The sequence below is a fragment of the Aegilops tauschii genome, chromosome 3 (genome assembly GCF_002575655.3).
Source record: "Aegilops tauschii subsp. strangulata cultivar AL8/78 chromosome 3, Aet v6.0, whole genome shotgun sequence".
Lineage (NCBI taxonomy): Eukaryota > Viridiplantae > Streptophyta > Magnoliopsida > Poales > Poaceae > Aegilops > Aegilops tauschii.
The window spans coordinates 266,300,983-266,314,782 of record NC_053037.3 but is presented as its reverse complement, the minus strand read 5'-3'; positions in this window follow the sequence as shown (position 1 = coordinate 266,314,782).

Genomic DNA, 13,800 nt, shown 5'->3' with positions numbered 1-13,800 from the left:
TCGACAATAACATTTTCTTTACCCTTCTTGTGTTTTATGACATAAGGAAAATTCTCAATGAATTCAACCCATTTAGCATGTCTACGGTTCAGTTTTGCTTGACTTTTAGTGTGTGTCAAAGATTCATGATCAGAATGTATAACAAATTCTTTGGGCCATAAATAATGTTGCCATGTTTCTAAGGTCCGAACAAGGGCATATAATTCTTTATCATAAGTAGAATAGTTCAGACTAGGCCCACTCAATTTTTCAGAAAAGTATGCAACAAGTTTGCCATCTTGCAACAACACACCTCCTAATCCAATTCCACTAGCATCACATTCAAGCTCAAAAGTCTTATTAAAATCAGGAAGTTGGAGTAAAGGAGCATGTGTCAACTTACCTTTCAATACCGTGAAGGCTTCTTCCTGTGCGGTACCCCAAAGAAAAGGCACATCCTTCTTTGTAAAGCTCATTGAGAGGTGCAACAATGGTGCTGAAATCTCTCACAAAACGCCTATAGAAACCAGCGATGCCAAGGAAATTCCTCACTTGTGTGACCGTTTTGGGCTACGGCCAACTCTCAATAGCTTCAATCTTGGCTTTATCAACTTCAATTCCCTGTGGAGTAACAACATAGCCAAGAAAAGATACTCGGTCGGTGCAAATGGTGCACTTCCCAAGGTTACCAAACAAACGTGCATCACGTAGAGCAACAAAAACAACACGTAAATGTTCCAAATGTTCCTCCAAAGATCTGCTATAAATCAGTATATCATCAAAGTAAAATACCACAGATCGTCCAATGAAAGCACGTAAAACTTGGTTCATTGATCTCACGAAAGTACTAGGTGCATTAGTTAACCCAAAAGGCATGACTAACCACTCATATAATACGAACTTAGTTTTAAATGTTGTTTTCCATTTATCTCCCAATTTCATACGTATTTGATGGTATCCACTACGCAAATCAACTTTGGAGAATATTGTAGAGCCACTCAATTCATCAAGCATATCATCTAGCCTAGGAATAGGATGACGCTAACGAATAGTGATATTATTAATGCCTCTACAATCAACACACTTACGTGATGTACCATCCTTTTTGGGCACTAGTATAATAGGAACAACACAAGGACTAAGGGATTCACGTATATAACCTTTATCGAGTAGCTCCAGTACTTGACGCATAATCTTCTTCGTCTTCTCTGGATTGGTACGGTATGGCGCATGGTTGGGTAGCGATGCACCGGGAATTAAGCCAATTTGATGCTCAATCACTCGAATAGGTGGTAATCCCGGTGGCACGTCTTGTGGAAAGACGTGAGCAAACTCCTACAAAATGTTAGTGATGGTAGGAGGCAAAGAGGAAGGCACGTCCTCGAATGAAAATAATGCCTCTTTGCACACAAAAGCATATCAAACAGATTTGCTGACATCTAGATCATCAATATCAGATTTGGTGGCAAGTAAACATGCACTTTTCAATTTAATTTCAGAAGCAACACTAGATGGTTTGTTATTAGGCTTCATTTGCTCTCAAATTCTTTTGCCACAATCTGATTTTCACTATTATTTTTCTCCTGTTTTGCTTTATTAGCTCTATTAATATCATCCTTCAAAATGAAATCAGGAGACATAGGAACCAAAGTAATATGTTTATTCTTATGAACAAGAGTATACTGATTGTTTCTACCATGGTGTATAGAATTTTTTATCAAATTGCCATGGTCTACCAAGTAATAAGACACATGCTTGGATGGGTACCACATCACAATCAACATAATCAGCATATGTAGAGATACTAAAATGCACACGAACAGTACGTGTTACCATAACCTTGCTGCTGTTGTTGAACCATTGGATGTAGTAAGGATGTGGATGTGGTCTTGTGGTGAGAGATAACTTCTCCACCATATCTATGCTAGCCAAGTTGTTGCAGCTCCCTCCATCTATGATGACGGGAACAGAACATACCTTCACAACTCCCTTTGTATGGAACAAATTATGCCTCTAATTTTGCTCAGCTTGTGTGACCTGCACACTCAAAACACGTTGAGCAACTAAACTTTCATACCTGTCAGCATCTTCAGCAGCCATGTATTGTGTCTCATGATCAGAATCATCTCCACCGTGTTCTTCACTTGTAATAAGAGCCAAAGTTTCCTCATCATAGTCACTAGCAGACTCATACACTGGTACAACGAGGTGCTATACAAACAGTTTTTAACCCCTTTCCACGACGGCATTCTGAACCGTCACCGAGTGAGTGTGTGCGATAGGGGGGTCCTTCCCACATGACTCACAAACCGTCGGGGATAGGCCCTCCTGGCACACACGCTCGGCAAAATGAGGTCGTGTGCGACGGGCGAGCGATCACATACGGTTATACGTACAATTGTGCTAAAAAATACAATTATACAGGCCAAATCATTTTCGATCGTAAGTACATCCAACATAATCAGTCCCGGCTAAACGTTTCCGTTCGTATGTACTTTTCACACAGTGAATCCAAGGAATACGTTTCCGTTAGTATATACATCCCACATGGTCAATGCAAGAAGTACATTTCCTTTCGTATATACATCCCACACGGTCAAGAAAAACGTTTCCGTTCGCATGTGCATCACACACAATTTTCCCCATTAAATTGTTCGTGATAGCATTGCCATTGCAGACGATATTAACAATTTTACCGTTTGCGTTATTGAATACATCACACACGGTGCATAGAAGAAACTGTGTGGCATAGCTTGTCCATCACACACACTTTTTATGTGGTAAACATATGTGCAAGGTCGCCTAACACAAAGAGTTTTCAAGAGGAAGTCGTGTGTGATTGTTCATTGATCCAACACGGTTTATTCCTAGAAAATGTGTGTGTTGCCTGAGGTCATCGCCCACGGTGTTTTCTCAATAACCGTTTGCAATAGAAAAACCCAATTAGTAGTCTAAATGTCCTATTATTAATAATCCATTTATTAATCTAATTGACATTTCATATTAAGCACACAATATATTTCATTTTCATATTAAGGATGCAGGATTTCATAGTTGAAATACATCAGAGTACAACATCATATAGCTTCAGCACTCAGCTACCCCATTACACAACTGCACCAGCACCAAGTTTCACATGCAACATCTATAACCTTTCGAAATTAGCATCATAGACGGTACATAGACAGATGAATCTCATCTGGAAAACTGCTGAAGCGGAAGGCCAATATTGAGCCTTCATTGATGTTGAAGGTCTTTGCAACTTTAGGCCAGTGCTTGTGGATGATTGACCGCCCATCCCTCGTCCTCTTCAGGAACAGTTCAATATTGAACCGTGGATATTGTATGAATACCTTCCTCGCTTCCTGACCATACATGTGGTTTGACAGGTAATCATTAGTGAACTGCTTTGGAAATGATGAAAACAAGGATGTGCATAAATATCTTCTCTATATTGGAAATGGGACAAAGGAATAAAAAGGGACAAATGCATTTTCCCCTAGTTGGAACCTACCCATGGGGATTGCCCTTACTTTTCGACTCTGCTTAGTTTTGCCCTTAGATTTGCCTCCGAGGTCGCCCGTATGCCCTTTGACCATTTGACCAATACTTTGAAAATTCATAACAAATTCATATGAACTCGGAAACATGCAAATAAGATATCAAAATGTTCAGATAAACATTACCTTTATGTGCATATCATTTGCATTCAGGGAAAAATCACCGGTTAAACTACCCGAGGTTATTAGTGTTATTAAATTATTAAAAATAAAAATGTATAAAAATACTTTTTTCATGAATAAAAATTACATGCAAATGTAAGTGATGTTTTCTGAACATCCTGGTATCTTATCTTAATTTTTCTGAGTTCATATCAACTTGTTATAAAGTTTCAAAATAATGGTCAAAGTCGTTTGAACATTCATAACAAGTTGATATGAACTCCGAAAAATGCAAATAAGATATCAGGATGTTCAGAAAACATCACCTACATTTTCATGTAATTTTTATTCATTCAAAAAAGTATTTTTATGCCTTCTTATTTTTAATAATGTTAATAACATTAATAACCTCGGGTAGTTTAAATGGTGCTTTTTTCTTGAATGCAAATGACATGCACATACAGTTAATGTTTATCTGAACATTTTGGTATCTTATTTGCATTTTTCCGAGTTCATATGAATTTCTTATGATTTTTTAAAGTATTGGTCAAACGGTCAAAGGGCATTCGGGCGACCTCGGGGGCAAATCTAAGGGCAAAACTGAGCAGAAGCAAGGGCAAACCCCGTGGGTAGGTTCCAACTAGGGGCAAAATTCCAATTGTCCCGAATAAAAAAGGCAAGGTATAATAGTTAGTACCATCCTGTAGGGAACCGATGTCTTCTTCATTGTGCAGACAAAGATCTTGTTGTTTTTTGTCGCTAATTTCTTTATCCTAACAATCTTTCTGAGTTTTTTGACTTGACTGATATTCATGGACAACTCATTTCCCCATATGCAAAAAGGGTCGAACAGTGGGTCAAAACCTCTGACAGCAGGACCTACATGTGCAAGACCAAATTGTTAAAAACCTAAATATTAGAATGGTTCCTGCAATTGCACAATAATGTGCTATTAGACAAAGGACCATGCATGTGCAAACCTCGATTGTAAACCTCAGTGCTTCCCATTGTTTCCCTGCAACACATATAAGGTAGTTAGTGATCATGTTAAGTGAGGGTTCGCATGCTATCAGTAAAATATGTAGATGAAAAATAAGTGATGACCCACAAGTATAGGGGATCTATCATAGTCCTTTCGATAAGTAAGAGTGTCGAACCCAACGAGGAGCAGAAGGAAATGACAAGCGGTTTTCAGGAAGGTATTCTCTGCAGGCACTGAAATTATCGGTAACAGATAGTTGTGTGATAAGATAGTTCGTAATGAGTAATGAGTAACAAAAGTAACTAAGGTGCAGCAAGGTGGCCCAATCCTTTTTGTAGCAAAGGGCAAGCCTGAACGAACTCCTATATAAAGCAAAGCGCCCCCGAGGACACATGGGAATTACTGTCAAGCTAGTTTTCATCATGCTCATATGATTCACGTTCGTTACTTTCATAATTTGATATGTGGGTGGACCGGTGCTTGGGTGCTGCTGTCGGTGTCAAAACCGGCGGATCTCAGGTAGGGGGTCCCGAACTGTGCGTCCGTGGATCGAAGGTAACAGGAGGCGGGGGACACGATGCTTACCCAGGTTCGGGCCCTCTTAATGGAGGTAATACCCTACTTCCTGCTTGATTGACTTTGATGAGTATAGGGGTTACAAGAGTTGATCTACCTCGAGATCGTAATGGCTAAACGCTAGATGTCTAGCCTGTATGATTATGATTGCCACTACGGACTAAACCCTCCGGTTTATATAAACACCGGAGGGGGCCAGAGTTGTACAGAGTCGGTTTACAGAGAAAGGAATCTTCACGACTAGCCGCAAAGCTTGCCATCCACGCAAAGGAGAGTCCCATCAGGACACGGGGGAAGGCCTTCTATCTTGTACTCTTTAGGGAGTTCGGCTTCCGTCCATTCGGCGACAAAGTTGGCCAACACCTGAGATTTAATAGCTCGGCGTGGTTTGTACGTTATTTCAAATGGTAGGAGCTCGATGGCCCATTTTGCAATGCGGCCGGTGGCGTCTCGATTGTTTATGATGTCATTGAGTGGTACCTCGGAGGCCACCGTGATCGAGCACTCTTGAAAGTAGTGTCACAGCTTCCGAGATGCCATAAAAACTGCATATGCTTTCTTTTGATAGTGCGGGTATTGGGATTTGCATGGTGTGAGAACCGCCGATACGTAGTATACGGGTTTTTGGAGTGGGAATTTATGCCCCTCTTCCTCTCGTTCAACGACGAGTACTGCGCTCACCACCTGGTGAGTTGCAGATATGTACAATAGCATAGGTTCGCCGATGTTAGGTGCGGCAAGGATTGGGTTCTTTGCTAGAAGAGTTTTTATTTCTTCCAACCCGACTGTTGCCGCGTCCGTCCACTCAAAGTGGTCGGTACGTCGAAGCAGGCGATATAGCGGCAGCGCCTTCTCTCCCAATCTAGAGATAAAGCGGCTCAAGGCTGCCACACACCCAGCTAGTTTTTGGACCTGCTTTAGGTCTGTTGGTATTGCCAACTGTGACAAGGCTCGGATTTTTGCCGGGTTTGCTTCGATTCCTCTATTTGAAATAATGAACCCGAGCAGCTTTCCGGCCGGAACGCCGAAAACGCATTTTTCCTGATTGAGCCGTATGTCATATGTTCGAAGGTTGTCGAATGTAAGACATAAGTCGTCCACCAATGATTCGACATGTTTAGTTTTGATGACTACATCATCTACGTATGCTTCCCCCGTCTTGCCAATTTGCTTTTCCAGGCATGTTTGAATCATGCGTTGATAAGTGGCGCCGGCGTTTTTTAGTCCGAAAGGCATAGTGTTGAAGCAGAAAGGCCCGTACGGGGTAATGAATGTCGTTACGGCCTGATCGGATCCCTTCATCTTAATCTGATGGTATCCGGAGTATGCGTCGAGGAAACACAGTTAATCGTGCCCTGCAGTTGCATCAATGATCTGGTCAATGTGGGGAAGTGGGTAGGGGTCCTTAGGGCAAGCTTTATTGAGGTCTTTAAAATCGACACAAATGCGCCAGGATTTGTCCTTCTTTGGTACCATGACCAGGTTTGCTAGCCAATCCTGGTGTTTTATCTCTCGAATAAACCCGGCTTCAAGTAGTTTGGCTAGCTCCTCCCCCATAGCTTGTCGCTTGGGTTCGAAAAATCGCCGCAACGTTTGCTTGACTGGCTTGAACTGCTTTATTATGTTGAGGCTGTGTTCGGCCAGTCTGCGTGGGATTCCTGGCATATCCGAAGGGTGCCAGGCAAAGATGTCCCAATTCTCACAAAGGAATGCTCTTAGAGCGGCGTCGACCGTCGGATCCAGCTGTGCTCTAATGGATGTTGTTTTATTAGGATCCGTCGGGTGGACTTGGAATTTGACTATTTCGTCTGCTGGCTTAAAAGAAGTGGATTTAGGCCTTTTATCGAGGATTACATCGTCTCTATCCACTGTGGAATGCAGAGTGGTGAGCTCCTCGGCCGCAAGGGCCTCTGAGAGTGCCTCGAGGGCCAAGGATGCGTTTTTGTTTTCGGCGCGGAGTGCTTTGTCCGGATCACTGGTGATAGTGATAACTCCGTTGGGCCCGAGCATTTTGAGCTTCATGTACCCGTAGTGAGCTATGGCTTGAAAGCGTGTGAATGCATCTCGCCCCAACAGTGCGTGATATCCGCTGTTGAAAGGTGCCACCTGGAAGATTAACTCTTCGGACCTGTAGTTCTCCGGTGTGCTGAATACCACATCAAGTTTAATTTTTCCCGAACATCGCGCTTCTTGACTGGGAATAATGCCTCAGAAGGTTGTACTGCTCTGCTCGATGCGGCTCTTGTCCATTTGCATTTTGTCGAGCATGTCCTCATAAATGAGGTTCAATCCACTGCCACCGTCCATGAGCACTTTACTGAGCCGAAAGCCGTCCACAATTGGGTTTAGAACTAAAGCGGCTGGTGCTCGGACTGATCGGACCCGTGGTTCGTCAGTAGCGTTGAAAGTTATCGCCATGTCGTTCCAAGGATTTATTGCGGCTACTTGGTTAACTTTGGCGAGGTCGCGGAGTGCCCTTTTGCGCCGATTATTGGAAGAAAAGGTCTCATAGACCGTAAATACATTGAGATCGTTATCCTCTGAGGAGTACTTCTCTGGGGTGGTGTTGGTGAGGATGGCCTCACCGCTCTTAGCCACCTGCCGGAGTATCCAACATGCCCGAAGGCTATGTGCTGGTTCGGAATTCGGCATCGTGTGTATGTGACAAGGCTTGTCGAGCCATTCATCAAGGACAGTTCTATGTCCCATTAAGGGCTTAATTTTCTTGTCCGTGGAGTGATGATTAGGTGCCTCGTGAGGGTGCATCCTTTTTGCCCGACTGGTGGGTGGCTTAAAGGCTGGTGGTTCCCACTGAGCTGTCTGGGCTTTCCAGGCGCTTTCCATTGCCCAGTACTTCTGTACTATGTGTGCCAAATCTGCAAAGTGCAGTATGCGGTGTCGGTTGAAGGCATTGAGGATCCCCTCGTTCGTACAGTTGCAGCAAAAGACTGATACCGCATCGTTGTCGCAACAATCTTTGATCTTGTTTTTAACAAGGAGGAATCTAGCCCAAAAGTGATGCACTGTTTCCTGAGGTTGCTGCCATACATACATTAAGTTGCATATGTCCGGGGGACCGGAATTGCTTGGAGAGTATTTCTTGTGGTGGGCGGGTGGGCTTAAATCCGAACCCTGACCCACTGTGGAATCCGGACTTTGAAGAATTTCCGAGGTCACTGGCCCAGGATCCGGAGTTTCCTGGGGGTTTTTAGGCTCAACGCCTGGTTCTATGTTCGGAGCACAGATGCTCTCTTCTCGAAGATGGGTGTCTGGTTCACAGGGCTCGGAGATCCGAACATAGTTTGTTTTTAGCATAGGAGGAGCGGTATCCTCAACTTGCTCTTCCACAACTGGCACCAGGTGGGTGACAGGTGGGGACCTGATTTCCCTCTGATCGGGTTTAAGCCCAATCAGATCATAATCTATTGCGACCCCCAGGGCGGCGATGCGATCTAGCAGTTCGTTTAAAGACGAGATGCCTGCCGGATCCATCTTATCGACGCTTTCGGGGTTGATACGGAGATGATTTTTGGCAATCTGGGGGACAGCCTTGGGCTGAACGGCCGGGCGGGCGCCCATGGTGAAACTGCCGATCTGGAGGATCTGCCTAGGAACTAGGGCCCTTTCAGAGGTGATTTTGTCGTTGACGACAAGGCGAGCCATCGATCCTTCTATCGACAACACAGAGGAACTCTCAATGAAAGCACCAATGTCGGTGTCAAAACCGGCCGATCTCGGGTAGGGGGTCCCGAACTGTGCGTCTGTGGATCGAAGGTAACAGGAAGCGGGGGACACGATGTTTACCAAGGTTCGGGCCCTCTTAATGAAGGTAATACCCTACTTCCTGCTTGATTGACTTTGATGAGTATAGGGGTTACAAGAGTTGATCTACCTCAAGATCGTAATGGCTAAACCCTAGATGTCTAGCCTGTATGATTGTGATTGCCTCTACGGACTAAACCCTCCGGTTTATATAGACACCGGAGGGGGCCAGAGTTGTACAAAGTCGGTTTACAGAGAAAGGAAAGTATACGACTAGCCGCCAACCTTGCTATCCACGCCAAGGAGAGTCCCATCCGGACGTGGAGGAAAGCCTTCTATTTTGTATCTTAGCGGCCCATTAGTCCGGCCCATGTCACATAGCTCGACCATCCGAGGACCCCTTAATCCAGGACTCCCTCAGCTGCCCTTCCTTGGACAAGCCTCCCACTTACGATTAACCCCTCTCGCAAGCATCCGCAATTACGGAAGAAGAATTAAGATAAATCTAACCATAGCATGAAACATATGGATCCAAATCAACCCCTTATGAAGCAACACATAAAGTAGGGTTTAAACTTATGTCACTCTAGCAACCCATCATCTACTTATTACTTCCCAATGCCTTCCCCTAGGCCCAAATCATGGAGAAGTGTCATGTAGTCGACGTTCACATAACACCACTAGAGGAAAGACAACATACATCTCATCAAAATATCAAACGAATACCAAATTCACATGATTACTTATAACAAGACTTCTCCCATGTCCTCAGGAACAAACGTAACTACTCACAAAGCATATTCATGTTCATAATCAGAGGAGTATTAATTATCATTAAGATATGAACATATGATCTTGCACCGAATAAACCAACTAGCATCAACTACAAGGAGTAATCAACACTACTAGCAACCCACAGGTACCAATCTGAGGTTTTGAGACAAAGATCGGATACAAGAGATGAACTAGGGTTTGAGAGGAGATGGTGCTGGTGAAGATGTTGATGGATATTGACCCCCTCTCGATGTGAGCATCGTTGGTGATGACGATGGCTTCGATTTCCCCCTCCCGGAGGGAAGTTTCCCCGGCTGAACAGCTCCGCTAGAGCCCTAGATTGGTTCTGCCCAAGTTCCGCCTCGAGACGGCGGCGCTTCGTCCCGAATGCTTCCTTCTGATTTTTTCCAGGTCAAAACACACCATATAGCAGAAGATGGGCATCGGGAGCCTGCCAGGTGGCCCACAAGGTTGGCGGCGCACCCAGGGGGTAGGGCGCGCCCTCCACCCTTGTGGATGGCAGGTGGCTCCCATCTGGTGCTTTCTTCGCCCAATATTTTTTATATATTCCAAAATAATTCTCTGTGAAGTTTCAGGACTTTTGGAGTTGTGCAGAATAGGTCTCTAATATTTGCTCCTTTTCCAGTCCAGAATTCCGGCTGCGGGCATTCTCCCTCTTCATGTAAACCTTATAAAATAAGAGAGAAAAGGCATAAGTATTGTGATATAATGTGTAATAACAGCCCATAATGCAATAAATATCAATATGAAAGCATGATGCAAAATGGACGTATCAACTCTCCCAAGCTTAGACCTCGCTTGTCCTCAAGCGAAAGCCGAAATCGAAAAATATGTCCACATGTTTAGAGATAGAGGTGTCGATAAAATAAAATACGGACATGTGGGCATCATGATTATCTTTCGGATAGCAACATATATTTTCATATAATTTCTTATGCTAAAGTAACAATTCATTCACAAGGTAAAGTATGAGTCAGAAACTTTATTGGAAACAAACAAACTATGATCTCAATCATTGAAACAATTGCAATTTATCATAACATCGAAAAGAGTAAATATAAGATCTTTTCAGCAAGTCCACATACTCAACTATCATTTAGTCTTTCACAAATGCTAACACTCACGCGATACTTATGGGTTCAAAGTTTCAGTCGGACACAGAGAAAGATAGGGGCTTATAGTTTCGCCTCCCAACCTTTTACCCCAAGGGTAATGTCAACAATAATAGTTTATGATAACCTACATCCGAGTGATATATATCCGGATCTCTCCAACACATAGTGCTTGCCAAAAGAAAAAGTATAAAAAGGAAAGGTGATGATCACCATGACTCTTGTATAAGGGTAGAAGATAAAAGTAAAAGATAGGCCCTTCGCAGAGGGAAGCAGAGGTTGTCATGCGCTTTTATGGTTGGATGCACAAAATCTTAATGCAAAAGAACGTCACTTTATATTGCCGCTTGTGATAAAGAACTTTATTATGCAGTCCGTCGCTTTTATTTCTTCCATATCACAAGTTCGTATAAAGCTTATTTTCTTCACACTAATAGATCATACATATTTAGAGAGCAATTTTTATTGCTTGCACCGATGACAACTTACTTGAAGGTTCTTACTCAATCCATAGGTAGGTATGGTGGACTCTCATGGCAAAACTGGTTTAAGGGATGTTTGGAAGCACAAGTAGTATCTCTACTTGGTGCAAAGAATTTTGCTAGCATGAGAGAGAAAAACAAGCTGAACATGTTGGAGGATCCATGACAATATAACTTCTATTCGAATATAGCTGAACATGTTGTTTTTGTCAAAGAACAAGTTTATCTTTGCCTTTGTCTGCAATATTGTTTATGCAGGGCAATTATTTATGACCAAAAGTGATATTATACCGTGGAGATGGAGGCACGCCAACATCTTTTGGCACAGGTGGTCGTCGTTACTCAACGGACTCCCGCACCGGCTTACAACGCCATGGCCGTCTCTCGCGACCACGCCGGCAAGGAGGACAACTTGCCCGTCTGCACCGGCTTACAACGCCACGACAGTTCATCTGTCTGTGCCGCCTCAGATGTTGCGGTCGTCTTTACCATATGTCTCTCGCGGCCTGGTCTACATCAACACACCGGGCCGCACCTGTCTGCATGAGCTGTTTATTGAGTATAAGCAAGTCACTGCTTGGGTAGACCGGTTTTCTTCCAACAAATTGGAGGCAGGTTATCATATACTATCAACCGCCGTATGCACTGGATGGCTCAATGGGTAGGCGCACAAGTTGCCGCCACTACAGTTTGGATAACTTCAAATAGCCAGTTGGAAGGAACCATTGGCCGAGTTGCTGACACGGCTCATACAGATCATTTATAACCCACCGTAGTCACCTCGACCTTCTGTGGATTCACATCGCGCTATCAAAACCAATAATATACACACTCTGCTATGGTCAAATATGGAGAATCTCAAAGCCAACTCCTCGAGTCATCTTGAGACTCGGGGGCTACAATGGTATGACTCGACAAAATTAGCCGGTTTCAATGAATTCAAGAACTCCGGGTCATTGAAGGAAAAAATAACCCGGCACCGGAGATTACTGCTAGATCGATGAAAATTTAAAGGCCGTCAGAAGATTTCCGGCTCAAAATAAGGATTCTGGTTCCAAATCCAGTTCAAGGACAATCTGTATCCCACAAAGTTTTGAAGCTTTCAAATCCGGTTTAAAGTTCCGGTTCAAAAAGAATTAATTTATCGCAAGATTTGAGTTCTCAGAAAAATTAAAGGTTGCCAAAGAAAACTTGCTACCATGATGCGCGGTTCAAACATGGGTATCCTGCCTTACGGCTTATCTTATTATGGTCACTTGGGGGCTTCTTGCTCATCGAGCATAGCTGTCGGTACCCTCTTGATCGGCGCAATGCCAAAATTTATATGGTCACTTGGGGGCTTCATGTTCAAACATAGGTCGTATTCGAACCAAAGAGAACATAGCTGTCGGTACCCTCTTGATCGGCGCAATGCCAAACCCACTAGGGGGCTTCTTGATCGTATCCGAATCATAGCTCAACCCCTTTGGGTCCGACGTGGATCGTATTCGAATCAGCTTCGTTAAACAACTCTCAAGGTCATTTGGGGGCTTCCTGTTCAAACATAGGTCGTATTCGAACCAAAGAGAACATAGCTATCGGTACCCTCTTGATAGGCAACGCCAAAGCCACTAGGGGCTACATGATCGTATTCGAATCCTAGCTTAACCCCTTTGGTCCGGTTTACTGATCGTATTCGAATCAGAAGCCTCAAATTTTTCTTTCTATTTTGCTTAAGTTTTTGCAAACAATCTTTGTTTTTGTCTTGAGGTTTTCGTCCAGATCTAAGTATAAGTGTGGTTTAGATTTAACCCGGCTTGGTTTTGGATAATAAGTTGCCAGCATATGACAATCGTCAAACATTTGGAAGTCTTGGCTTCTAAAGATTGGGTTATCACCCTTACTGTGCAGGTCACATAAACCGGCAGTGCAAATTCAATATCACAGTGTTCATATGTAAGATATTATGACCCGCCCTGCGGTAAACCTCCAAGGGTTCTTGTGATCTACTTGTGTGCAAGATAAGACTACATTTGGGTGGTTACCCGCCCTGGCTTTTGACGTTAAGTCGCCAGGGCATATGTTGTTTAAACTCTGTGCAGGATTTGAGGAACTATGACTTATATAAATGCTTAAGTCCAAGCTCATCATTAAAATTGATGCTTCAAAATGATTATCCGTTCTGGATTTTCTCAAAGGCTATAAATAGCCGGGTTATAAAAATTCCGGCTTACAATGGAGGCGTATTAAATCGCCATCGGCCAAGAGCCGCCGGGTATTTAAACTCCAGATTTACTTGTCAAGAGATAAGGTATTCAAAGTCGCTTTGGCGCAATGGCTATTATTTTGGATCTAATTTATTCTACATTGGACGGAATAGTCCCGAGTCGCTGCAGGCTTACGACCCGGCACTTGGGGGCTACATTATTCAGATATAGATTATATCAAATATGCAAGTCCCATGTCACTGC